Source organism: Pinus tabuliformis, chromosome 7, assembly GCF_031772625.1.
Source record: "Pinus tabuliformis cultivar Carrire ecotype Pingquan chromosome 7, CPIR1, whole genome shotgun sequence".
NCBI classification, from domain to species: Eukaryota; Viridiplantae; Streptophyta; class Pinopsida; order Pinales; family Pinaceae; genus Pinus; species Pinus tabuliformis.
The window spans coordinates 174,163,005-174,190,555 of record NC_142293.1 but is presented as its reverse complement, the minus strand read 5'-3'; the positions used below and the strand labels follow the sequence as shown (position 1 = coordinate 174,190,555).

Sequence of the window (27,551 nt, the reverse complement as noted above, 5' to 3'; positions counted from 1 at the left end):
CATCCTCCTCCTATTCTTCCAATGGACCAACCAAATCCAAATCCGATCTCATTAGCAACATATGTAAATATATTGATAAAGTCGAGGATTTCATTCTCGATGACCTTATGAAGCACATGTCTGAGCTTCTGAAACTACGAGAGAAGGTAGATAACAATCTGTCATATCCATCTGATATTAAATGCGAATTATATTACAAGGAGAATACGAATTGTATAATTAGATAAGATTATCATTATAGTCAGGTATCTGATTTGAATATATTTCATTTCTTGCATTTTCTTAGGGAAATCATCAAGAAGCATCGATTCTAGGTCATTTTCCTTGGCCCGACTTTCCAGGCTTGCAGAAATTAAAGGAGATCGTGTCATTTGGAACTGACCCGTGGATAAAGGATATACATGGACTTGTTAAAGCACTGCTAAAGCAGGTAGGAAGGGTAAATTTTGCTACTATTGCACCTCTTATGGTTGCCCATACTTTGGAAAGATTAGATGCTAGTATCACCAACAGAGAAAAGTGTTGACATCTTATAAAAGAAATGTATGATCTTGCCATTGTTCTAAAAGGATTGAGAGAAAGCGCCGAGGGAATGCAGGATGTAATGCAAGAAGCTACATCATTGATAATTGAAGGCGCGCTCGTGTGCTCTACTCAGACTGGCTGTTCTGCCTTTACAAGGTAATACTCAACATTCCGTAGTTAATCTTATCTACCAGCCTATGTGTATAGTACAGGTCAAATGCAGACAAAGGCCATGGTTAATACCCAAAGATAGGAAATAAGTGTTTTCATTATTTGATTGCAGATTCTTCTCAACGTCACCATTAGAATTCGAAGGAGCTCTGAGTAACATCAGACAGAAGTTAAATGCCATGTATATGAAAATTAATACCGAAATTGCTTTTCGTGGTTTCAATCTCATCGAGCATCAGGAGAGGTCCCCTCTTTCGAAATAATACCCTCCCTGTGCTGGTAAATATACTACCAAGTTAATTTATTTAATTTCGAAGTTTCTTTATGAATAATATTAAATATGCATCTGATTTGGATTTAGATTTAGATTTTGAGAAGGATTAAATTTATTGAGTTACAATTTTTTTTTAGAGTGAAAAGAGATTTTATCTTTATTCAAATTTCTTGAGTTACAAATCTGTTTACAGTGAAAAGGGATTTGATCCCTATTCAAGAGTTGTAAATTTGAAGTTAAAATCAGGTTGGTTTAATTATTAATTAATTTATTAATATTTTTTTAGTAATTCCTAAGTTTCTATTAATTCTTATAAATGATGCATCTTTGAGAGCTATTCAAAATCATACCACCAGCCTCATTCCTACTATGAAAAACATTTGACTAAAATAACAAAAAGCCACAGGTTCAAAAACAAATTGCCATCTTGACTAGAAGAAACAAAGTACCCAAATACAACTCACTATCATAATCAATTACATACTTATAATTATAATTGTTATTATTATTATAAATATAATCATTAACTTTTTACTTTTTATTTTAGTTTTAATTTGATGTTGCCAAAATGTTTTATTGAAAATTATAATTAATATTTATTATATATATATATTTTTAATCTTAATTTTATTTTTTATGTAATTTGATAGAGTCAAAATATTTAAAAAAACATTACATTACAACATTTGTGGAGAATCTTTTGCAAAACAATTATTTTAATATTTTTGAAATTGTAAAATGAATTTTTTTATTTAAAAGTGTATTTTGTTAGAATGTTTTTAAGTTAAAGTAGAGTATTTTGTTAAAATGTTTTTGAGAATGAAACTTTTGTAAATATATTTTTAGAGAGGTCTATCAAATTATTGCAAAGTCAAATTAAATAAATAAATTCAAGAACTTGTTAAAAGGAAGTGAATTTACCAATGTGAAAACTATATATATATATATATATATATATATATATATATATATATATATATATATATATATCAGTTAGGCATTGGTGGCTACATCATGGTCATGTTCAAGAATAACACACTCTCTCTCTCTCTCTCTCTCTCTCTCTCTCTCTCTATATATATATATATATATAAAAGTTAGGTATTGGTGGCTACATCATGGTCATGTTCAAGAATAACACCTAAATAGGGTGGGAGCCGGTAACTTAACATCTAGGAGTGCGAAAACCCCAATACCCATGGAAAATTAAATAATAATTATTTATACTAGAAAACTTTATTTTAAAAGAAAATCCCTCTATTTAAAAAATTACAATAATTGTTTATTTTATAAAAAAATCAATTTAATGTAAAAGCTAAATTAAATATAATAATTTGATGCAAGCCCAAAATTTGATCCTCCTTACCCACAGTTCCTGGTCCTAAAAGCGCTTCCTTCAGCCCTGCAAAATCAACTTTATGGGGATATAAATCCATTTAATAACACAGTGGGAGGAGCCGAAATAGTTGTACTAAAACCACAGAGTTCAAGTCCTATCATATATACCCGCTAGGTGGAAAGACTTTATTTACAGTCTCATCCTTTTAGCCCCTCTTTTACCCTCTCAGCGCTTTTATTAATTCTGTTTTTCCAACCTTTCCTTTTATTTTGAATAGCCCTCGGAGTCAAGCCTTATTTAATATAAACATTGGCCACTTATAGATGTGATCCAATAGAATGATAAGGCACAAATTTTATACATATAACCTCCTACATAGAGCCCAACTTTTGATTACAAAAACTTTCGGGCTTCTGGGTGTTCCAAGATTCCAGGTATGGTCCACTCCACACCGTGTTTCCTCTATCGTAACCTCGCAAACACACTCACTCTCCTTGAGGACCCCATAATCTTCGTCGCTTAATAGATCCGAGGAACATAAAGTATTTTCGTTGTTGTCACTTGACGGTCCTTGGTCCTTGGTGCTCAATTAAAATAACTTACCCGAATTCACCGTTTTGGGTTGTCTAATCCAAATTTATGCTACGGGGTTTCGTTAATAGACAACCCCTGCTCCCACAACTGGCAAACTTCACTTGGAAAGCGAAATTGGCTAAGTGTTGCACATTTTCAGGCTTATACTCGATTTCGACTCTCCAAATCTTCCTGTCTTGCGACTTTCGGGTTTGGGTCCCGCTGGCTCGAACTCCAATTTTGTGGAACCTTTGCTTGTTGCCACGTGGTTGAGTTATCTGTCTATTGCCACTTTTATGATTTCACCTATTGGCCCCACTCAATACCTGACACTTAATTATGAATTCCTTTGGGCTCTAATAAAATAGGGCAACTAGAAAATCCTTGTTAATTGCCACAATGTTAGTTAATGATCCATGGTGCCTGACAAGTTTTGATAATTATAATTCATAAGCCCTTACGAGCTTTTGACCTTCCAGCCTGACGCTCTTGTTCCGTCTCTTAGATCCATCAATTGTTGTTCCCCAGTGTTGTTATCTAACGAGCTTCTATCCAAACTTCAAAAACTAAGTGTGTTTCGCCTCGATGCCTCAACTTTTGCCTCTAGCTTAATTTATGATCTCTGACTCCTCTGGTTTAGTCTCGTTCTTCCATATTGGTCTCTCTTTCTCTCTCCGTGTTGATACTGGATACTTTCATAAGACTCATGTAGCCTCCATTAATGGATCATTGACCTTACGTTGATCAACAATCAACGCTATATCTCCTGAGCTTATTATCACTACGGTCCTTCTGCGCTGCTCCAATCTGGCAATAATATGTATATATATACCTACAAATCCCTCTTAAGGTTCATCCACACCTACAATATTAGATGATTGTGTTTTCATACATATTCATGATGTATAAGAAATTATGCGGTATCCATTAATAAGCAAAGACTCGTACTTCAATTGTAATTGAAATGACATAATTCCATATTATATACACACAATTAAAATACCCTTGGTCTGAATTTACATCATTTGGCCCTTTAAGCCTTAAAGCCACTTTTGGCCTCTATGCCTCTCTAGCTTTTTCTTGGATCTCTTCCTATTCCTCCTTATGATAAATAATTTTTCTACAAATTATATACGAAAAGGGAATCATGAACCATAGTTAGTTCAGATCCACAATTCCATCAACAATCTGTAAATCTAGCCTCTCTAGATCCTCAAAATCCTCCAAAAATCCAACTAACTCCTAAATCTCTTTAACTCTCCAAAATACTCTCAAGATCTCTCATTTAGAGAAGATATGATTACATCAATCCTCACTATAATCACTTATGTACAACTATTCTAGAAATATAGGACAACACCTTAAATTAAACAAATCCACTCATTTAGGAAATCAACTCTTGTGGTAAATGAAATGCCTAGGTCTATTCAAAAGGAGTACTGACTTGAGGGTAAGATGCTCCTGCATCATACTCCCAAGGTGAAAAAAAATCATGGTCTCCTAACCATGTGTTGGTGAAATTATGCTTTCCTAAATCCCAAACTTTGTTCTGCAGTTGGTCCTTCTCTTTGTTATGTCATTACTCCACTGTTGTCTTCTTCATCCCTCAGGCTTCCATACTTTATGTTGTAGTTCTCCTCCTTCTTTGTTGATGTAATCTTGCTCCATCATCTGAAATATGTTGTCCCTTAATTTCCTTTGCCTTAAACACCTCTTATGATGAGGTTATTTCAACATCAACGTCCTTATCTCTTCAATCTCCATGTCTAATTGATCTTCAGGCTGGTTCATACTTTGTGACTCTTTGTTTCTTTCTTGTTGAACTTTATTGTTGTTATTCCTCATTTTTTGTTGCAGTACTTTCACCTTATATTCCTTAAAATTATTGGAACTTGTTTTGTTTGCACTTCCTTCTTTTGTTGGACTTGGATTTTCCAACCAATCCTCTAAAAATCTGAGCTTTGCTGCAAAATTATTTCCCACACTAATTTTCAACTTTGATTCTTTAGTGATGGAATTGGTTCCTTTTGTTCCAACATTATCATTATCATATTCTATAGAAGTTTTCAATAATTGTCCATCTCTAACATCTGCAAAAATTCGCTCAATTAGTAATTCCTTGATCTCATCCATCTCCTCCAATAGCCTCATTTTTTCATCAACCTGCAAAAATATGTCAGCTGAATGTTGTCCATTACCTGCATACACACACAAATCATTAGGTTTAAAAGCATAAGGTTCCTCAGCCTCGGTTGATGCCTTAGTCAACACATCCTTATGTTGGTTTGAACTAATCTAGTAGTTCACAAAATTATCAAGAAATATTTCCTCCACATCTATGGCTTATCCTTCAGCAACATAGAAGCCTCGTCCACAAACAATCAAATTATACTCAACTGCTTGTAGTTGTTTTCTCACTTTAACATGCACTCTTTGCCTCAACTCTTTTTATAATATAGTCCATCTCACTTTCTTATGTCTCATCATCGAACCATATCCCTGGTCTTGTAATAGTTGTCTCAAATGATCAAATTCTTCGTTCAGTTCCATCATCTCTCTCTTGCACTCTTCTTCACTCATCCTCCCTATGCTAGCTGCTTTGGCATTCCTTTCTTATTGATTGTGACCCTTTCCTGAACCCATCATATGACCACCAATAGTCATTTTACCTTTTGTTTCTTATTCTTGTAAACTTATATTGTTCCTCTGTGAGGTGCAACAAGCCTTCTTCTCGTAGCAAGTCTTGTACCTGCTATCAATACCTCACTAAGATTCCTCCTGTGCCTAGCCTTTTGGTATCTCTGGTTCCTTCTCTGGAACTTCTTCCACTCTTTATCCAAGCAATTCTACCCACGCTCACTATGGAATTACCTTCATTGACAACTTTTACCCAACTGTTACTTTTTGGAAGTCTTCCTTCTTCTGGTTCTTTGCAGTAGAACTTCTTCTCCTTCTCTAGAGCATGTTTTCTCCTCAGCTTCAAAAGCTATTATGTTGTGTTGCCGATGCTAGACCTGCCAACATTCAGGGGATCACCTTGTTATGAAGTCCCAACTAGACCTCATACCGTTTGGTGTAGGAATCCCATTTGGTATGATGGCCCGGTTACCATTATTTTAAAGATTTTCCTCAACTCTTGCTTGTCAACACAGGAGATTGGTCTACTTTATCTTCGAGAAGTGAGGTTTGCCTGTGTACTAATGTCACTTGTGACAATGGTTCTTTCACTCTAGAGGGAGAGGGTGGGAGTGAGTACCAAGCCAGTTGGGAGGAACCCCAAATTCTGTTAGGAACACACAACACAATAGGACGTGCACAACTTTTGGAAGAACAATCCACATGGATGTAGAAGTCACAACACACAAGGGAAGATAACACGTACAACACTCAGTGGATGATTCCGCACGAGTGCAATGGTTGTTATAGAAAGTTTTATGTGAAAGGTATGTCTGATGTCTAGGGAGGTAACCAACATGGCCGAGACATTGTTAACAACATATACAACACATTTTCACTAACATATATGTATTAAAACAAGTGAATGAGTTCAAGTGTTAAATATAGGTTAAAGAAACATGCATTACAAGTGTTCAAGATTAGTCTTATAAGAGTTACAATGCATGTGTCAAAACGTGTTGGCCTATTAGCAGGCTTTTGAATTAAGCGAAAGTTCTACGACACATCGTTACACCATACATCACTAATGAGGTGAAAATTCCTTTACATGTACAAATGAGGGGGTATTTATAGCCAAGGGTGAAACTGACCCTTGTGGTTGTTTGACTACCCTCATGATTGTTTGACTTCCATGACTTTTTGACTTTACATGACTCTTCATACAACAAGTGGGTCTCTTGGACTTCCACATTACATTACATTGATTGATAGTATGGCCCACAGTTGAGATGTGGACGACATGACTCATGACAAGACCCGGCATGACAATGCTAGTACATTCGTGATGATGTTGGTGTGCATGTTGAGTTGCAGTGTGACTAAGTGATGGATGTCCTCATGGTGTGTCACAACTTCACCTCCACATGGCAAAGTGCGCAGAGTCTTTGATTGTCATCGGTTTGCTTGATGTTGCATTCACACATTTATCATTGCTTGTATGTTGGTAATCTTAACAGGTTCATCTGTTTGCGAAAGGTGCATGTTCGTCCATCCGTGAATACATCTTGCATGTTTGCTCATCCGTCCATCTGTGAACACATATTTGCATGATCATTCATTCATTAGCACATCTCTTTGCATGCATCTTTTGTTCTTATGTTGGCGAACATGTCCTTCTCCATGTGCTCCCTTTGTTCATCCCATCCATCATCGCGCCATATTTATTTGTGTACCTGTATCTGTAGTCATTCATGATGAGACAACATCAAATCAATAAACCTCCTAGTCTACCATGATGCATGATCATTTCAGATGCAAGCGACCAAGAGAGGATACAAGGTTGCGAAATGCGATGGAGGCTCCGGACATTGCTGATGAAAACTGTGCAACAATCATTGGGTGATGGAGATGGGCAATCCAGATCAACAGTGACTGTCCTTGTGATCTGCATCAGTTGGAAGACAAAATTTCGTAGTTTTTTAGAGGAATAGTCTGCGTTGCGGGAAGGAGGGGCAGGAAAATATGCATAATTTCTAGAAGGAGTGGGCAAGGGGAGCTTGGCAACAAAAACTATCTAGTTCCTCGAGGGAACTGACAGTTCGTTGTTGGGTCACTAGCAGCAAAAACTAGGCAATTCCTAAGGGGAACTAGCAGTCAGCTGACGGGAGCTAGGAAGCAAAAACTGTGCAGTTCTTGGAGGGATCTGGAAATCAGTTGCTATAGTTTGGCAACAAAAATTGTGTAGTTCCTAGAGGGAACTGCAGTCAACTGTTGGAGCTTCGTAGCAAAAACTGCGCAGTTCCTGAGGGAAACTGGCAGTCGGTTGCCGGGAGCTTTTAGCTTGAAAAACTACACTGATGCTGGGAGGCTAGCCTGCTGATCACCCTTGTGTAGTTTTTGAGCTAAGAAGACTGCTGGGTAGCAAAGGGATTTCTCATGAAAATTGCACAGTTTTTTGGGTGAGTAACCAGTCAACTGGTTGGAGGGATCACTGTAAAAATTGCACAATTTTTTAGGGAGACAGGGATAGGAACTTGGTGTCCGTTTGGTATGTATGCATAGTTTTCTCAATGAGTGGAGTGGGCAAGATTTGCAGCCTCTCCACAATTTTTAAGGGGAGTCAATCCTAGAGTGGTTGCTAGGTCAAACTCTCCGGTTGACTAGCGTGAACGTTGATTGATTTGCTTGCGGGCAACACAACTTAAAATGGCTTGCTTGGTGCTTTTGCATTGTTCTGGATGACATTCGATGGTAGGGTGATGGTCCAATTGTCAGAGGGGAATCCGGTTGTCAGAACTTCAACAAAGTGACTAAGTGTGTGAATGAGTGAAAGATTCACACGTGATATTGCAAACCCACACATGACTAAACGACGAGACGACTCAAACCATCTAGACAAACATGCTGAACATGTCTAATCGACGGTGTGAGCGACAAGTGTGACACTTGGGATTGATCATTGGTTGACCGTGATGACGCTTGCGTGACAATGTATGTGACTTCTTGTGTGAGTGCGACAGATGTATTCATAGTGAACACAACATGTACACACGAAGCGAAGACCTTGAGTATAACTAGAACTCGGTCGTAAGCATGACAGTGACATCAACATGCAAAAGCTTGGATGGAATGATCAAGCAAGGTGGGTGCGAAAATTGACATGAGCTCACGGAGTGAACTTGAGTGCATGTAGTCATCAAGTAAAAATCTCAAAGGAGGCTCCGAAATAGGATGCAGGCCAAAATTTTGGAGGGTGGTTGTAGCCGCTACAACAGTTGACGACACACTGGTAGAACTCCAACTTCTCTGTTTTGGTTCATTGATAGCACAGGGCCTTGGCATTTCAGGGAGTGTTAAATCGCTATGCGGGTTACTTTGGATTCCCTACTTACCCCATGGACATACATCGTTCACCTTTTTCCAACTCAGTCAAACACAATCAAAAGTTCAACTTGATCACAGTGTTTCGAAATAGGGAAGGGCAGTTTAGCTCGCAAGTTGAAGATTTCAGAGTATACGTTTTCATCTTTGGTGTTGCTCCACTGCTAGCATCCTGGACAGTACCCCGACGGAGTCACGCAGGAACACACACATTTCTCCACTGCTAGCGAGCTTGGTCAGTGCCCCGTGGAGTTGCATGCTTCACCTCTCTGCGCAGAAAGCCTTTCTTTTCTTTCGCCTTTGTATTTTTTTCAAGGGGAGTGTGCATAGGCACTTATTTATTTTTGGGGTGGAAGTGGGATCTCGAATTATTGAGAGAAGAAAAGTTTGTTCCTTCAATGAATCATTTAAGACCTCTAACATAGGTTTGCTCATTTAGCTTTTCCACTTCTCTGTTTCTACTAGTTAGATAAGATTTAACACAGAGAGCAGAAAGTTGAGTGCAGACATGAGGCTTCCCGGTGTGGACACATGTTCATGGTTGGACCAAGACTTCCCTTGCAGACGACTCGTATTTTCCATCAAGACTTCATCGGCCGAAGGTTAGAACCAAGCACATAGAAGATGGACACAAGACTGCCCAAGTGCTGCAGTGTCACAAGTCTCTTCAAATCTCAGCCACATACTCATTCAAAAGCCAGAACGTTGTAGTTGGCAACATTTATTTTTGGAAACAAAAATAGTAAGGTATCAAGCAAACAAAACAAATGTAAACAAAAATAGTAAGCAGAACAAACCAAATAAAAACAAAGATAGTAAGCAAAGCAAACAAAATGAAAAAAACATGAAACAAGCAGACTATGTACATGGCACGGGGCGTAGCCCGACCTACTGAAAGTAGTGTTTGAGATCTTGGTCGTTGACAGGAAGTTTGTTAATCCTTCCGCCAAGTGATTGCAGATGGTACATGTGTGAGCCAAGCTTCTCATGGACTGTGTACGGACCAATCCACAGGGACTGGAACTTCATATGTTTGCCTTTGTCTTCATGGGACTTATCCCATTTAAGAACCAAGTCACCAACACCGAAGTTAGCTTTCCCTACAGACTTCTTATCGAACCATCTCTTGATACAGTTGTAGTGGAGTGTGAATTTTTCTTTTTCTTTCATCATTTCTTCCTAAAGATTATGCAGAGCATCCATCCTACGCTGAACTAGCTGACAAGGCTTGCCTTGGGATTCTTAGGAAAGCTGAAGCGCAGGCAAGTAGATATTGGGTAGAAGGATGGATTCTTTACCATAAAACAGGAAGTACAGTGAGGTATTCAGAGAGGGTTTTGATGTTACACGGTGAACCCATAATGCATTTGTCAGGGTGGTATCCCAGTTGCGCTACTCAAAGAAAACTGTCTTTTTGATTATGTGAATGAGGTTTTTATTCGTGGATTCTGCTAGATCGTTTCCTTGCGGGTGGTAGTTAGATAAGCTTTTGAGCACAATACCATTCTGTAATGCAAAATCATAAAGTTTCAAAGACAAAAAGTACGTTGCAGTATCAAATACAAGTGATACTGGTATGCCAAAGCATGAGATGATGTTCTGCTGGAGGAAAATGATGACCTCATGATCGTTCACTTGTTTGAATGGAACTGCTTCTATCCACCGCATGAAGTAATCAGTTGTTGTTAGAATGTAGCGGTGTCGCTTTGACGAATGTGGGAAGATTTCCCCAATGATGTCTAGGCCCCACTATTAGAATGGGTCAGAAATTGCAACAGGGTGCAGTGGGACTGGTGATCTTCGTGTCTTGTTGGCGCATCATTGACAGACCGGGCACTTGCGAACATGAGCATGTGCATCCTTGAATAATGTGGGCCAGTAGAAACTGACTTGCATAACTTTGTGTGCAGTGGTGTTTCCTACAAAGTGACCCTCGATGGGTCCATCATGCAGATATTGTAGTACCTTCTCTGATTCATGTGCCTCCAGGCACCTGAGAAAAAAATTGTTTTTGTGCTTCCTATAAGGTACTCTGTGCACCGACTGATATGCTAAGAATTTGAGGCACAATTCCCTCTTCTGTATTATGGAAAAGTGAGAGAGCACGGTGTTGTGCTCAAGGTATTGGCGCACATCTGTGTACTAAGAGGTTTTGTCTTCAGTGGGTGTTACTCGCCTTATATCATACATCTCAATTTACTTCTCCCATCTGACAAGCTCTTCTTCACTCTTTTGTGCATGTACTACTTCAGCTACAAGTCGGCAGAGCCCATGTCTTTTGATCGTGTGAACTGGCTTGATTTCAAGATCATACTCTTGCAAGCCTATCATCCAGTTTTCACGTCGTTCCCCCAGTTCTTTTTGTACAAGCAATGTGTGGACTGTTGGGTGAGGGACGAAGACTCTGTAGTGGTTCTTTAGCAAGTAGGGCCTAAAGTGTTTCACCACCTTGGAAACCACATATGCTTTCTTGTCAATGATAGGGTAATTGAGTTTTGGTCCCTGCATGCTTGCGCTCATGAAGGAGATTGGGCATTCATTGTTCATCTTGTCCTTCTAAGTGAGTACTACAACAAGTGAATTATTGGAGGCAAAGGTGTATAGTAGGAAATACTTCTTGAAGTCTAGGTTGTTGGGTGCGGAACCTGATTATCTTTTGTATTCAAAGATCTCAGCCGAATGTATACCCCAGGAAGAATGTACACCCCTCCACGCGGGGGGGACTTGTCCCCCCTGTGAGGGTTCGGGGGAAGCGCCCCCGAAGCTAAAAATAGATATAAAATTGCCTTGTAAAAGTCTGGTAATTTCTAGTCAATCTGGGCCATTCATGAGGTGGATGATCTGACGGTAGAAGTTATGTTTAATTTAGGGTTCTTTTCCCTAGAAGGAAACCCCTCACTATATATGAGGGAATTGTATTATGTCTATGTATATCTATATTCTGAGTGAGGAAGAGAGAGGAGATTGAGAGCGAAGAGGGAGTTACAACGGATTTGTTGTAGGTTGTATCTCTTCAGTTTGCTGGATAATATAATAAAAGAAGGACTGGATGTTTCTCCATGGACGTAGCCTGAATTGGGTGAACCACGTATATCTGTGTCTCTCTTGTTTTATGAGTTTTCTGTGTTTATATTTCTGCAATATTTTATTTGTTCCATTGCTTTGTAATATATATAATTTTATAACTACTGGTATCAGAGCCGAAGGTCTATTTGGCTGATAAACTCACAGGAGAGAAGGGTTCCTAATTTGAGCGGGAGCAATGGTGGAAGATGGTAGGTTTAGGGTTGAAAAATTCAATGACTAAAACTACCTGCTGTGGAAGATGCAGATGGAAGATTATCTGTATTAGAGAAATATGTACCTGCCATTGAGTGGAAAGACAAAGAAGCCGACGAGTATGACAGACATAAAATGGAATATTCTCGACAAAAAGGCACTTGGAATAATATGGTTGTGCCTAGCGGCATCAATAGCGTTTAATATTTCAAAGGAAACGACAACAGAGGGTTTAATGTTGACATTGGCCAAACTATATGAAAAAGCCTTGGCCTCAAATAAGGTATTTCTTATGAAGAATTTCTTTAATATGAAGATGTCAGAAGGTGGATCTGTTGTAGACCATTTAAATGATTTTAATACAGTTACAAGTCAGTTAAGTTCTGTAGGGGTAACTTTTGATGATGAAGTTAGGGCTCTGTTATTTCTGTGCTCATTTCTAGAAAGTTGGAATTGTTTAGTTATGGCCATTAGTAACTCTATCTCTGGATCTAGTATTTTAAAGTTTGATGATGTTGTCGGTGCAATCCATAGCGAGGAAATGCGACGGAAAAGCTCTGGTGAGACATCAAGTAATGTTTTGACTGCAAAGACTAGGGGAAGAAAAATGGAAAGAGGAAAGAGCCCACGATATCCAGTAAGTCAAGAAAAGGCAGATCCAAGTCCAGATCAGGGATAGTGTGCTGGAAAGGTGGGAAAAAAGGACACCTAAAGAAAGACTGCAAGTCTCGGAAGGGAAAAGGAGGAGATGCGCAACAAGAAACTAATCATGACGAGAATGTAATAGGTGATGTGTTGCAAAATGCTTTGATTCTTTCACTAGAAAATATTATTGATGCCTGGGTGGTAGATTCAGGGGCCTCATTCCATGCCACACCTAATAAGAAACATTTTCATGATTATGTTCAAGGAGATTTTGGACAGGTTCGATTGGGTGATTATAAACCCTTGTAAAATCATTGGAATGGGTATAGTTTTCATAAAACAATAGAATCGAAATCAATGGCTATTGAAGGAGGTAAGGCATCTTCCAGATTTGAAGAAAAATTTGATTTCAACAGGGCAGTTGGGAGGTGAAGGTTTCGTAACTAATTTCACACATAAAACCTGGAAGGTCACTAAAGGATCCCTGGTAATAGCGAAAGGAGAAAAGGTTGGTACATTGTACTTATGCAATGGTATTTCTAATTCTGTTAATGCTTTAACCTCTACAGGAGAAGATACGGAATTGTGGCATCGTAGGCTCGGGCATATGAGTGAGAAGGAGATGCAGATTCTTCACTCAAGAAATTTGTTGCCAGTTTGAAGCATGTTAATTTAAAATTCTATGAGAATTGTGTTTATGGAAAACAGAAGAGAGTCAAATTCCTTAGAGTTGGGAAAGAAAAGAAGAGCGAAAAATTAGAGCTTGTGCATACAGATGTGTGGGGACCTTCTTAGGGATCATCTCTTGGTGGCTCTCATTATTATGTTACTTTTATTGATGATGCAACCAGAAAAAACTGGATTTATTGTATTCAAAATAAATCTGATGTATTTGATACTTTTAAGGAATGGAAAGCTTTGGTTGAAAATGAGACAGGAAAAAGGTTGAAGTGTCTCAGATCAGACAATGGAGGTGAATATTGCAGCAAAGAGTTTGATAGGTACTGTTCAGAGAATGGAATTAGTAGAGAGAAGACAGTTCCAGGAACACCACAAGAAAATGGTGTGTCCAAAAGGATGAACAGGACAATCATGGATCATGCAAGGTGCACGAGATTGCATGCAGGATTTCCTTTACAATTTTGGGCAGATGTTGTAGATACTACTGTTTATCTAATAAATAGAGGGCCTTCAAGTTCCTTGGATGGTGGTATTCCAGAGGAGGCATGGACAGGTAAAAAGGTAAACTACTCCTTTTTAAAGACTTTTGGTTGTGAAGCCTTTGTCCACATTAACAAAGAAAATAGAACAATGCATGAGGCAAAATCAAAGAAATGTACCTTTATTGGATATGGTGTTAATGATTTTAGTTATCGCTTATATGATTATGAAAAACACAAAATTATTAGGAGCAGAGATGTAATATTCAATGAAAAGGTTTTGTATAAGGATCAGTTGCAAGAAAAGAAACAGGAAAAAGGAAACAAAGAATACACAGTGCTTAACGATATCACAAGAAAAGTGATGGTGCCTGAAAATCATAATGATTAATAGCCAAAACAACAACCACAACAAAAACAAGCACTTCAAACACCTAAAAGTGGTGTTAGAAGATCTACTAGGACAAGTAGACCCCCTGAATGATACTCTCCTTCATTATATTATGTATTGTTGACTGATTTTGGTGAACCATGTTATGAAGAAGTAGTGCAGGTAGAAACTAGGGAGAAGTGGGAGCAAGCCATGAAAGAAGAGATGGACTCCTTAGCACATAACCAGACTTGGGACTTAGTCAGGTTGCCTGCAGGTAAAACAACATTGCAGAATAAATGGGTTTACAAGTTGAAGGAAGAAGATGGAGGTCGAAAAAGGTATAAAGCTAGAATTGTGGTGAAAGGGTTTGCACAGAAAAAGGGTATAGACTTTGATGAGATATTTTTTCTTATTGTGAAAATGACTTCAATCAGAACTATTCTAAGTCTAGTAGCAGCTGAAGGTTTGCATCTTGAGTAGTTAGATGTAAAGACAACCTTTCTCCATGGGGATTTGGAGGAAGAGATATATATGCAGCAACCACAAGGATATGAGGTAAAAGGGAAGGAGAAACTAGTGTGTGGGTTGAGGAAGAGCTTGTATGGCTTAAAGCAGGCTCCAAGGTAGTGGTATCTAAAATTTGGCAGGTTTATGTCTGAACAAGGTTATACTAGGTGTCACTCTGATCATTGTGTTTATCTCAAAAGGCAAAATGATGGTAGCTATATTATATTGTTATTGTATGTAGATGACATGCTTGTTGTAGGTTCTAACATGCAGGAAATTGAGGTGCTCAAAAGAAAATTGGCAAACTCATTTGCAATGAAGGATTTGGGTGCTGCAAAACAAATCCTTGGTATGAGAATAACTAGAGATAGGAAGAATCGCAAATTAACATTGTCTCAAAGTGAGTACATAGAAAAGGTGTTGAAAAGGTTTAATATGCAAAATGCAAAACTAGTTAGTATACCTTTGGCTAGCCATTTCAAATTAAGTAAGGAGGCGTGTCCCAAGACTCAGGAAGAAATGGCTCATATGTCTAAAGTTCCATATGCATCAGCAGTTGGAAGCTTAATGTATGCAATGGTCTGCACAAGGCCTGATATTGCACATGCAGTGGGAGTTGTAAGCAGGTACATGAACAATCCAGGAAAAGAACATTGGATGGCGGTGAAGTGGAAACCTAGGTATTTGAGAGGTACCACAAATCAAGCATTATGCTTTGGTGGTTCAAACATTGCTCTACAGGGATATGTTGATGGAGATATGGCAGGTGACAGAGATAATAGGAGGAGCACTACATGATATGTATTTACTGTAGGTGGAACAGTTGTCAGTTGGGTTTAAAAAATCCAAAGTGTTGTTGCACTTTCAACAACAGAAGCAGAGTATGTTGCTGCTATAGAGGCTAGTAAAGAAATGATTTGGTTACAAAGGTTTCTGGATGAATTGGGTAAGAAGCAAGAGTTGGGCAGGTTATACAGTGACAGCCAGAGTGCCATAAATCTTGAAAAGAACTCTTCATTTCATTCCAAGACTAAACATATATAGCTTAAGTACCATTTGATACGGTCAACATTGGAAGATGGACAGTTAAAGCTGGAAAAGATACACACTAGCCAGAATCCTACAGATATGCTAACAAAAGTTGTAACCAGGGAGAAACTGAGAATCTGCTTAGTTTCAATTGGTCTTCAAGTATGATGAAGAAGATGAGAAACAACCAGGTCCAAAGTGGAGTCATTATCTAGCAAATGAAATAGCGGTGGAGTTGCTATAATCAGTCTCCAAGTGGGAGATTATTGGGTGTGGAACCTGATTATCTTTTGTATTCAAAGGTCTCAGCTGGATATATAACCCAGGAACACTGTAAACCCTTCCACGCCAGGGGGTGAGGGGGGGACTTGTCCTCCCCGCGGGGGTTCGGGGGGGCCAATCCCCCCTGGTTGGGGGGTCCAGGGGCCAACGGTCCCCTGACGGGGGTTTGGTGGTAGCGCCCCCGAAGCTAAAAATAGATGTAAAATTGCCTTGCAAAAGTCTAGTAATTTCTAGTCAATCTAGGCTGTTCATTAGGCAGATGATCTGACGGTAGAAGTTATGTTTAATTTAGGGTTTTTGCCCTAGAAGGCAACCCCTCACTATATATGAGGGAATTGTATTGCGTCTATGTATATCTGTATTCTGAGTGAGGAAGAGAGAGGAGATTAAGAGCGAAGAGGGAGCTACATCGGATCTGCTGTAGGTTGTATCTCTTCAGTTTGTTGGATAATATAATAAAAGAAGGACTAATTGTTTCTCTATGGACATAGCCCAAACTGGGTGAACCAAGTATATCTGTGTCTCTCTTGTTTTATGAGTTTTCTATGTTCATATTTCTGCAATATTTTGTGTTCCATTGATCTGTAATATATATAATTTTCTAACATGGGTTGTAGATTGCAAGCACTTCTGCAATAGCCTGCTTAATCCGGGTGGATGCATACTTTTCCTTCTTAACCCAACTATAGACTGCATCTTTCTTGATCATGTCCTGCACAGGCTTGACTATCAACAAGGACTGCATATATTTCTTGTTAGTTGGGTGAGGGATCTGTGTAATAGTCTGAACCCGGTCCAGATCCACCTTGATCCCTCTTTTGGAAACAATTCCCTCATATACTGCAAATATGCTCTTTTTGAGATTCAAGGAAATCTCGTATCTCCGGCATCGCTCAAATATTTTCTTCAGATGGCGTATGTGGTCCTCAAGTCTTCTTGAGAACACAATCATGTCGTCGAGGTATACCACTACGCTCGGTCCGATGAGTCCATGAAAAGTGATGTCAATGGCGCGTTGAAATGTTGTGCCTGCGTTTACGAGCCCAGATGGCGTTCTTCTGTAAGCGAACGTACTCCACTTGGTATGGAAGGTACTCTTAAGTCTGTCAGCTTCTACTACCAGAACTTGATTATATCTTGAAAAAATATCGAGAAGGGAAAACATTTGTGCCCCAGAGATTGTTTGTAGAATGTGGTCCATAGATGACACAGGGTAGTTGTCTTTGTCCAAGGCGCGATTCACATTCCAGAAATCAACACACAAGCATATTTCCCTGAACTTCTTACGTAGAGGAACAAGGTTTGAAACCCACATGGAATTTGTATATGATCCCTGCATCCAACAACTTCGTAAGCTCTTTTTGTATGAGGGGTTGAAGTGATGGGTGTACTTTTCTTAGATGGGTGTACTTTTCTTAGCTTTTGTTGATATGTCTTGACCCCTTCTTTGATCAGAATTATGTGTTGGATGATCTGTGTGTCATAGGTTTTCAGATCATCATACGTCCACATGAACACATCTCGATACTGTTTGAGAAAGTGGACAAAGGCTTACCGCTCTTACTGTGTACAACATGTACCGATATTGATGAAATCCGAAGCTTGTTCTATTCCTAGGTTGATCAATTCATGCATCATGGTGGAACTCTGGGTCTTGCTATTCCTCGGCCCATGAAAACATTCTTGCAAGTCATAAAGCTTTTCCAATTTTGCCACACCTTTTCTGATAAGGTGGCCTTTCTTGTTACCAACTTTTTCTTGTAGAGAGCGCTCGCACTTGTCATCGTCTATCGCTACATCTTTGAAGACGTCAGCGTTGGCCATGAAATGCAGTATCTATTAATCATCATTAAACACGAATAAATTAGTTATGTTATCTGGGATAGATGGTTTGTACAAAATTTCAATGGTAAATCTATTCATAATTGGTGACATTCTTGAAGCTGCGTTAGCCAGAGCATTGGCAGCTACATTACGCGTACGTGGTACATCAATGATGTTAAATCCTTGGAAGTTAGAGATTAGCCGTCATACCTATTTCTGGTAACTTTTGAGATGTGGTGACAAACAGTGAATGGTGTTGCATACCTACCGTACCACTATCTCTGAATCACCTACCACTTTGAGCACGACCACGTTGAGGCTGTGGCTTTTTGCAAGCCCAACATGAGTGTTTCATACTCAGCAATGTTTTTCGTGAATTGGGACTCCAAGTGACTTGAAAGTAGATGCTTTCTGTTGTATGGGTCAATCAAGGCACACCCGGCTCTTGAGTTGTCCTGTGTCTTTGATCCGTCAAAGTACATGGTCCACAACTTGTCTGTACACATATCGTTTGACGTGCTAATACTGCTGCTACTACTGTTGCTATTGCTATTTCTACTATTGGTACAATGCACTGTACATGTTTCATTACCATCATTTGGGAAAAGAAGGAGTCCCAACTATGTGTCTAGTGGGGTTGGAGCTGGCCGTGTAGGATAACTCCCAACACTCTTTCCAGGAGGCAGTTGCCAAACATGAGTTCTGTGAAGGCCAACGGTTCATTCTCACCGTTAAGTGGAGTGACATTTTACTTCATATACCTCTTGGATAACACCCGTACTTGGTTGCATTCTCCCTTGTACGAAAGACACATGTGTGACCAGTGTGTAGCAAAATATCCGTTCAACTTGCTAGACCAGTCTCTGCGGAGTAGTTGACTATATGCTTCCAGTATGTCCAAAACAACTATGTTGATGCATTGCTGGACTCGATTGTCATGAGACAGTCGGATGATCATGTCTCGAAGTTCACCAATGGTTGGTATCGATGTACGATCAGGTTAGATGATTTGCACAGATGTCTCGCTCCATTATGTATTGGTATTTTTAGCAATGGAGAGCAACATGACATTGGCCGCTGTGCCGGAATCAACCAAGAAGTTGTGAACATTACCGTTGAAAAATTAAAATGAAAGTAGGAATGGAGGGCAACCTGAGTTCACTTCTTCCATCTGGAGTGTGTTGAGCACAGTGGAAAGTGATCCGGGAGGTGTGCTTTCTCCCTTGCTAGTAGAGGTTGTGTTGTCCGTTATCGTCTGTCCCAATGTGCGTAGCAAGATGTCTCACTGACTCTGAATCTTAGCTAACTTGAACAAAATGATGTTCTCTTGAGTTTTCTTCTTGTCATCTACAATGTTGTAGTCCAAAGGTGGTAGGCTCACTGAGGTGTCCGAGGTAGAAATGTTGTTCATGTTGTCCGGCAGAGTGTTTTGCAGTTTGGTGCTCATGACCATACTCTTGTATGCCACTATCTTCCTAAACTTGTTTTGTGTTTTCTGCTTTGGGGCGGCTAGTGGATCATCCTTCCTCATCAATAGTCTCATATTTTCTTGTACTTCCCCAAGTGTAGGGGGAGCCCCTTTACTCCTAATATTGTAACGGTCATTTTTCTTTGGGGGACTGCTTCTCGGTGTTCGTGTTCGATATTTCTTGCGAGCATTGATATGCGTTCACCACATGCCCAGAACTTGATGCTTCATCAGGTGCACTACCTTGGTCATTACCAGTGTCTTCTGATTGTTCCTGCATACCGTTTTCTACATAAAATGTATGATTGCATACCAAGTTTGCGACTCGCTTCCAGTCTGAACAAAATTTCTCGAGGTGATGTTCTTCGTGGAATGAACAAAACTTGGGATTTGTGCACTATTCAACATGGAACACAGAGTTCTACATAGTTTTTGGAGTGTACCAGTTGTTGCCTGAGGAGATACTTCCCTGTCTCTGTTTGGGCAGATGGATGCTTGCAGATGTGTCTGTTTTATGTTGTTTAAGCTTGGACACTTATGTTGTCAAGTTCTTGATGAGGCGAGTGAGGGTTTGAATATCATTTACTTCCTTGTCTCTGCCCTTGCTCGCCATCACTTGGGACTTCATGTTTGTGTCTTTGGAGTCCTTTGTTGGTTCATCATCCTTGATGACTCCAATCAGGCATAGGTATTTCTCAACAACAATAGCCTCTTCACAGTTTTCCAAGAGTATTGGTTTTGCAGCTCGCTTGATGAACTGCGCAATGCTGGTCGGCAATGCATACGTGTAGTAATCAATAGTGATGGAGTCATGACATTTAGTGTCCGCTGCAAATTTGTTCAATATTCTTGTGAACCTCTGATTGAAGTTTTTTACCTTTTCTTTCCACTCCATCTTCAGGCTTCCCAGTTCTTTCAGTAACAGAGCTGAGGTCTTGTCATCAACAAACTTTTCAAGGAACATGTGTTTGAATGCACCCCAGTTTTGTATGGAGTTTGGTGGAAGGTTGTGATACCATGTAGCTGCGTGACCATCTAAGGTACATGGAAACAATATACATGCTACGCTGTCATGTTGTACCTCAAGGGTCTGCAAATGCAGGTAGAAGTTGTCCAAATGGTCTTCTACCTTGACCATGTTGTTAGGGTTGAACTTAATGTTCATTATCTTCGTTTGCTTTGAAATCTTGTGCAAAACAGCTTGGAGAGCCAATGGTCCCTAAGTCATCCATTCCAGATTTTTGTCAGTTGTCTCTTCTTCCTCTTCATCGTCCTCCTCTCTTTCAGAATATGATGGTTTCGACTCTGACTTTGTTGGTTCGTCTCCACCTCCACATCCTCCATTGCCTTCCCTCTGTCTCATGTACTAGAGTCTGATCCCAAGATCACAAGGGTGTCTCGTTCCCCTTGTCGAAAGACCGAAGGTTCCTCTCCATATTTAATAGCTTCTGCCAAACCTTAAAGGGTGGTAAGAACTGCTTCTTCCACTAATGATACAACAACCCCTATGGGAGTGGCTTTTGGCTTCCTTGATGCATATGGAAGATGCTCTATGCTTGGGATCAGTCCGCTTGCTTTCATGAACTGGTGAGTGTTGGGACGGACGGAGTGAAGTTGATAATATGGAATTTCATGTTCAGTCCTGGGAGGTGAGAAGGGAGTGTCAGTTACTACCTTTACCAGATGGTTGATGAGTGAGTGTGAGAGGACATTTATCCATATACAACTGGCTATCCTCCTTCTAGCGCCAAAAATGTTGATGGTGCTAGACCCGCCAACATTCATGGGATCACCTCAGTATGAAATCCCAACAAGAACTCACACCATTTGGTGTGGGAGTCCCATCCGATATTATGGCCCGATTCCATTATCTTAAATATTTTCCTCAACTCTTGCTTGTTAGCATAGGAGAGGTATGCTTTGTCTTCGAGAAGTGAGGTTCATGTGCCTGGTGATTGCTAGTGTCACTTGTGACAATGGTTCTTTCACTGTAGAGGGAGAGGGTGGGAGTGAGTCCCAAGTCAGTTGGGAGGAAGCCCCAACTCTGTTAGGAACACACAACACAACAAGATGTGCAAAGCTTCCAGAAGAAAAGTCCACACGGATGCGATAGTCATAACACACAAGGGAAGATAACACGTACAACACTCAATGGATGAGTCCACACGAGTGCAATGGTTGTTATAGCAAGTTTTATGTGAAAGGTTTGATTTATGTCCGGGGAGGTAACCAACATGGGAGAGACAATGTTAACAACATATACAACACATTTTCATTAACATATATGTATTACAACAAGTGAATGAGTTCAAGTATTAAACACAGGTTAAAGAAACATTCATTACAAGTGTTCAAGATTAGTCTTAAAACAGTTATAATACATGCATGAAAACGTGCTGCCCTGTTAGCAGGCTTCTAAATTAAGAAAAAGTTTCAAGACACATCGTTACACCATACATTGCTAACCCCGTGGGCAGGGCATTGGAGCCACTACTTACTCCTCAAAGAAAAGATTACAGACTCTCAAGGCTATGTGAGAGAAGCTGAGGTGAAAAGTCCTTTGCATGTACAAATGAGGGGGTATTTATAGTCAAGGGTGAAACTGGCCCTTGTGGCTGTTTGACTACCCTCATGACTGTTTAATTCCATGAATTTTCGACTTTACATGACTCTTCATACAACAAGTGGGTCTCTTGGACTTCCATGTTACATTACAATGATTGACAATATGGCCCGCAGTAGAGATGTGGACGGCATGACTCATGAAAGGACCCGACATGATAATGCTAGTACATTTGTGCTATTGCTGGTGTGCATGTTCAGCTACAGTGTTGTCGGGTGATGGATGTCCTCATGGTGTGTCACAACTTCGCCTCCGCAAGGCAAAGTGCGCGGAGTTTTTGACGGTTGTTGGTTCGCTTGATGTTGCATTCAAACATTTCTCTGTGCTTGTATGTTGGTAAGCTTGACAGGTTTGTTTGTTCGTGAAAGGTGCATGCTCATCCGTCCGTCCCTCCGTGAACACATCTTGCATGTTTGCTCATCCATCCGTCCACAAACACATCTTTGCATGATGATCCGTTTGCTAGCACATCTCTTTGTATGCATCATTTGTTCGTCCGTTGGCAAACATCTCCTTCTGCATGTGCTCCCTTTGTTCATCCCATCCATCGTCATGCCATGTTTGTTTGTGTACCTATATCTACAGTCACTCACGATGAGACGACATCAAATACATAAGCCTACTATTCTACCATGATGCATGATAATTTTGGATGTAGGTGACCGAGAGAGGAGACAAGGTTGCGAGTTGGGATAGAGGCTCTGGACACTACTAATGAAAATTGCGCATAAGTCACTAGGTGATAGAGATGGGCAATCTAAATTGACAGTGACTGTCCGTAGGGTCTGGCTCAGCTGGAGGACAAAACTGCGTAGTTTTTGAGAGGAATAGTTCGGGCTATGGGAAGGTTGGGTAGGCAAAATCTATGTAATTTCTAAAAGGAGCGGGCAGCAGGAGTCTGGCAGTAAAAACTGCACATTTCCTTGAGGGAACTGGCAGCGGGCTGCTGGGTCACTAGCAGCAAAAACTGGGCAATTCTAAGGGGAACTGGCAGTCTGCTGTCGGGAGCTGGGCAGCAAAAACTACATAGTTCCTGGAGGAAAATGGCAGTCAGCTATTAGATCTTGGTAGCAAAAATTGCGCAATTCCTGGAGGGAATTGGCAGTTAGCTGTTGGAGCTTGGCAGCAAAAACTGTGCACTTCCTAAGGGGAACTGGCAGTTGGCTGCCGAGAGCTGCTGGTGGGAAAAACTGCACTGATGCTGGGAGACTGGCCTGCTGATCACCCCTGTGTAGTTTTTGAGCTGAGCGGACTGTTGGGCAGCAGAGGACTTACTCATGAAAACTGTGCATTTTTCTGGGTGAGCATCGAGTCGACTGGCTGGAGGGCTAACTGGAAAAAATGCGTGATTTTTGAGGGAGACAAGGACTAGCACTTGGTGTCTGGTCGGCCTGTGTGCGTAGTTTTCTTAGTGAGCAGAGCAAGCAAGGTTTACTTCCTCTGTGCAATTTTTAAGGGAGTCAGTGCCGGAGTGGCTGCTGGGTCAAATCTCTAGTTGACCAGCATGAAAGTTGATTGATCTGTTTGTGGGCAGCGAACCTTGAAATGGATTGCTTGGTGCTTCTGCACTGTTCTGGGTGAAAGTCTATTGAGTTGATGGCGGGATGATGGTCTGGTTATCAGAGGGGAATCCGGTCATCAGAACTTCAACAAAGTGACTAAGTGTGTGAACGAGTGAAATATGCACATGTGATCTTGCAAACACACACTTACATGACTAGACAACGAGACAACTCAAACCATCCAGACACACTTGCTCAACATGATTGATCGACAGTGTGAGCGACAAGTGAAACACTTGGGATTGATCGTTGGTTGACCATGACGACACTTGCGTGATAGTGTATGTGACTTTGTGTGTTAGTGTGACAGATGTTTTCATAGTGAACACGACATGTACACATGTAGCAAAGACCTTGAGTATGAACAAAACTCGGTCGCAAACATGAGAGTGACATCAACATGAAAAAGCTTGGGTGGCATGATCAAGCAATTTGGATGTGAAAACTCACATGAGCTCACGGAGTGAACCCGTGTGCGTGTAGTCATCAAGTCAAACTCTCAAAGGAGGGTCTGAAATTGGATGCATGCCAAAATTTTGGAGGGTGGTTGTAGACACTACAACAACTTGTTTCAATTTCCCCTACTTACTTCTCTCTTCTCCTTTACTGCCCTTACTTCATATCCTTGCTGGGTTTTGTCATGATTCCTCTTTCTTCTGAGAGTCTATTGTTTCCTCTTCTTTTAACAACATTACTGGATTTCTTCCTAATGTCTATTCCAACCTGCAACCACAGTTTCCCCTTCTTTTTACAACATCACTGGCTTTCTTCCTAATGTCTATTCCAACCTGCAACCACAGTTCTTTATGACCAGATTTAACACAAAATAAAACATTATAAGATATGTACCAAGGTCCTCAATAATCTTCTTGTTGGTCCACTCCTTTGAACCAATTCTCTTCCAAAAGTATATCATTGCTTTCATCTCCCTAATATGTCTCCACACTATTGCATCATAATGCAAGCTTGCTCTAACTACTACCTATCCTTCCTTTCTTAAAAGAAAGCTTCAAAACATCTCTCAAACTTGAACTTAATGTAAAATATAAACAAAACAAATTGTGATATAAACTTACTCTGTTTCCCTTTTTGAGAGCTCTGTATGTGCGAGATTTGCCTCCACTACTGTAGTTCTTCAATATCCTTGACTCATAACATTTTTCTCCCTCTTCTTCCAAAATTTAAGCGCTCCTCTTTCAAGATTTACCCCGTGGTCCTCAATCTTCAAGCACAAATATAAATTGTAGAACAAACCAATTTACTTTCTTCAGATTCCTCCAAATTTGATTATGCTGCAACTACACTTTCTATTTTATGTACTTTAGTATTTTTAGAGTATTCAATCTCTGATACCATTTGATGCAAGCCCAAAAATTGAGTCTACTTACCCACAATGCCCAATCCTACTCTGGCGAAAAAGCGCTTCCTTCAGCTCTATGAAATCAACTTTATTGGGATATAAATCCCTTTACTAATACAATGGGAGGAGCCGAAAGAATTGTACCAAAACCACCGAGTTCAATTCTCGTCATATATAACCCCCAGGTGTAAAGAATTTATTTACAATCTTTCCCTTTTAGTGCTTCTTTTACCCTCTTGAAGCTTTTATTAATTTTGTCATTCCAACCTTTCCTTTTATTTTGAATAGCCCCTGGAGTCAAGCTTTCTTTAATATAAGCCTTGGCTTCTTATAAATGTGGCCCGCTACAATGATAAGGTGCGACCTTTATACATATATCCCACTGCCCAGAGCCCCAACTCTTGATTACGAAAACTTATGGGCTTGTAGATGTTACGAGATTTTAGGTATGGTCCACTTCACACTATCTCTACTCTATCATAACCTTGCTAACACGTTGAATCTCCTTAATGACCCCACAATTTCCGTCGCTTAATAGATCCAAGTAACGGAAAGTATTTATTTTGGTCACTTGACGGTCCCCTAGTCCCCGGCACTTGAATAAAAGAACTTATGGGATTCCGTCGTTCCAGGTTCTCTGGGATAGATTTTTGTTATGAGGTTTTGTCAATAGATGGCCCCTGCTCCCACAACTAATGAACTTCACTCGGAAAGATAAATTGGCTAAGTGTTGGGCCTTTTCACGCTTATACTCGGTTTCAGCTCTCCAAATCTTCCTGACCTGTAGCTTCTGAGTGTGGGTCCTGCTGGCTTGAACTGTAATTTTGTGGAACCTTCGCTTGTCACCACTTGGTTGAATTCTCTGCCTATCAACACTTTTATGATTTTTCCTATCAGCACTACTCAATGCCTGACACTTAATTATGAACTCCTTTGGGCTCTAATGGAACATGGGAACTCGAAAATCCCCATCAACTTCCACTTCATTAGATAACGATCCCTAGTGCCCAACAAGTTTTAATGATTATAATTCATAAGCCCTTATGGGCTTCCGACCTTCCGGTGCGATGCTCTTGTTCCATCTCCCGGTTCCATCAATTGTCATTCCTTGACTATTATCTAATGGGTTTCCATCCAAACTTAAAAAACTAAGTGTGTTTCACCTCTATGCCTCAAATTTTTCCTTTAGCTTAATTTATGATCTTTGGCTCCTTCGGTTCAATCTCGTTCTTCCAACGTGGTCTCTCTCTCTCTCTCTTTGCCGATGCTGGATACTTTCAGAAGATTCCCATAGCCTCCACTAATGGATCATTAATCATATGTTGATCAACAATCAACACTATCTCTCCTAAGCTTATTATCACTATGCTCCTACTGTGCTACTACAATATGCCAATAATATGTATATATATACCTACAGATACCTAGTGAGCTTTATCCACACCTGCAATATTAGATGATTGTGCATTCGTACATATTCAAGATTTATAAACAATTACGTGACATCCAATAATAAGCAAAGACTCATACTTCAATTGTACTCAAAATAGAGTAATTCCATACTATATACACATAATTAAAGGACCCTTGGCTTGAATTTACATCATTTGGCCCTCTATGCCTTAAAGCCACTCTTAGCCTCTATGCCTCTCTAGCTTTTTCTGAGATCTCTTCCTATTTCTCTTTATGATGAATAATTTGTCTACAAATTATATGCAAAAAGAGGATCGTGAACCAAAGTTAGTTTACATTACAATTCTTTTAACAATCTCTAAATCTAGCCTCCCTAGGTCATCAAAATCTTCTAAAAATCCAACTAACTCCTAAATCTCTCCAACTCTCCAAAATACTCTCCAGATCTCTCATTCAGAGAAGAGATTATGTATTGAAGATCTTTATATACTCTTAATATAAAGAGAAGAGATTACATCAATCATTATTTTAATCATTTATGTACAATAATTCTAGAAATATAAAAAAACATATTAAATTAAACAAATCCACTCCTTTAAAGAACCAACTTGTGTGATAAATAAAACCCTGAAATCTAATAAAAAAAGTTGACTTAAAGAAAAACACTCCTGCATCATAATTAAAAACAAAAATGTGAATAATTTAAATTGATGTGGTTAATTATTTTTTATATTTTTTAATTAATTAATTTAATTTTTTATAAATTTATATTTTTTAATTAATAAAATTATATTTTTAAATACATAAATCACTTCAACATCTGAAAATGCTTCATTCATTTATTTCAATTTCAGTATACGGGCTACTCAACTCATACATGGAAATCCAATAAATCTCTATCCAACTTTAAACAAAATGGATGATAAATAAATAAATTTATTAATTTACCAACCAATAAATGTATTTTAGTGTTTTGAGGCAAACGGAACAAATATTATCTTTAATGTGGTAAACCGAACAACGTGTCCGATAGATAAAGTTTTATCTGATCATTTTTGCCACCATATTTTTTTTGATGGAAGGGTGTATTTTCTTTGTATATAGATAATGGACAAGTGGAGGAAGATCTACTCTTGACTGTGCCGCA

At 39.6% G+C, this 27,551-nt stretch overlaps 1 long non-coding RNA gene across 1 annotated transcript; it reads left to right on the top strand.

Moving 5' to 3' along the window:
- On the top strand, positions 1-27,529 carry LOC149246396 (uncharacterized). The gene is made up of 4 exons (XR_016265560.1): positions 1-146; positions 287-681; positions 809-975; positions 27,509-27,529. It is a non-coding gene; the product is annotated as an uncharacterized LOC149246396 (long non-coding RNA).
- The last annotated feature ends 22 nt before the right edge of the window (positions 27,530-27,551 follow it).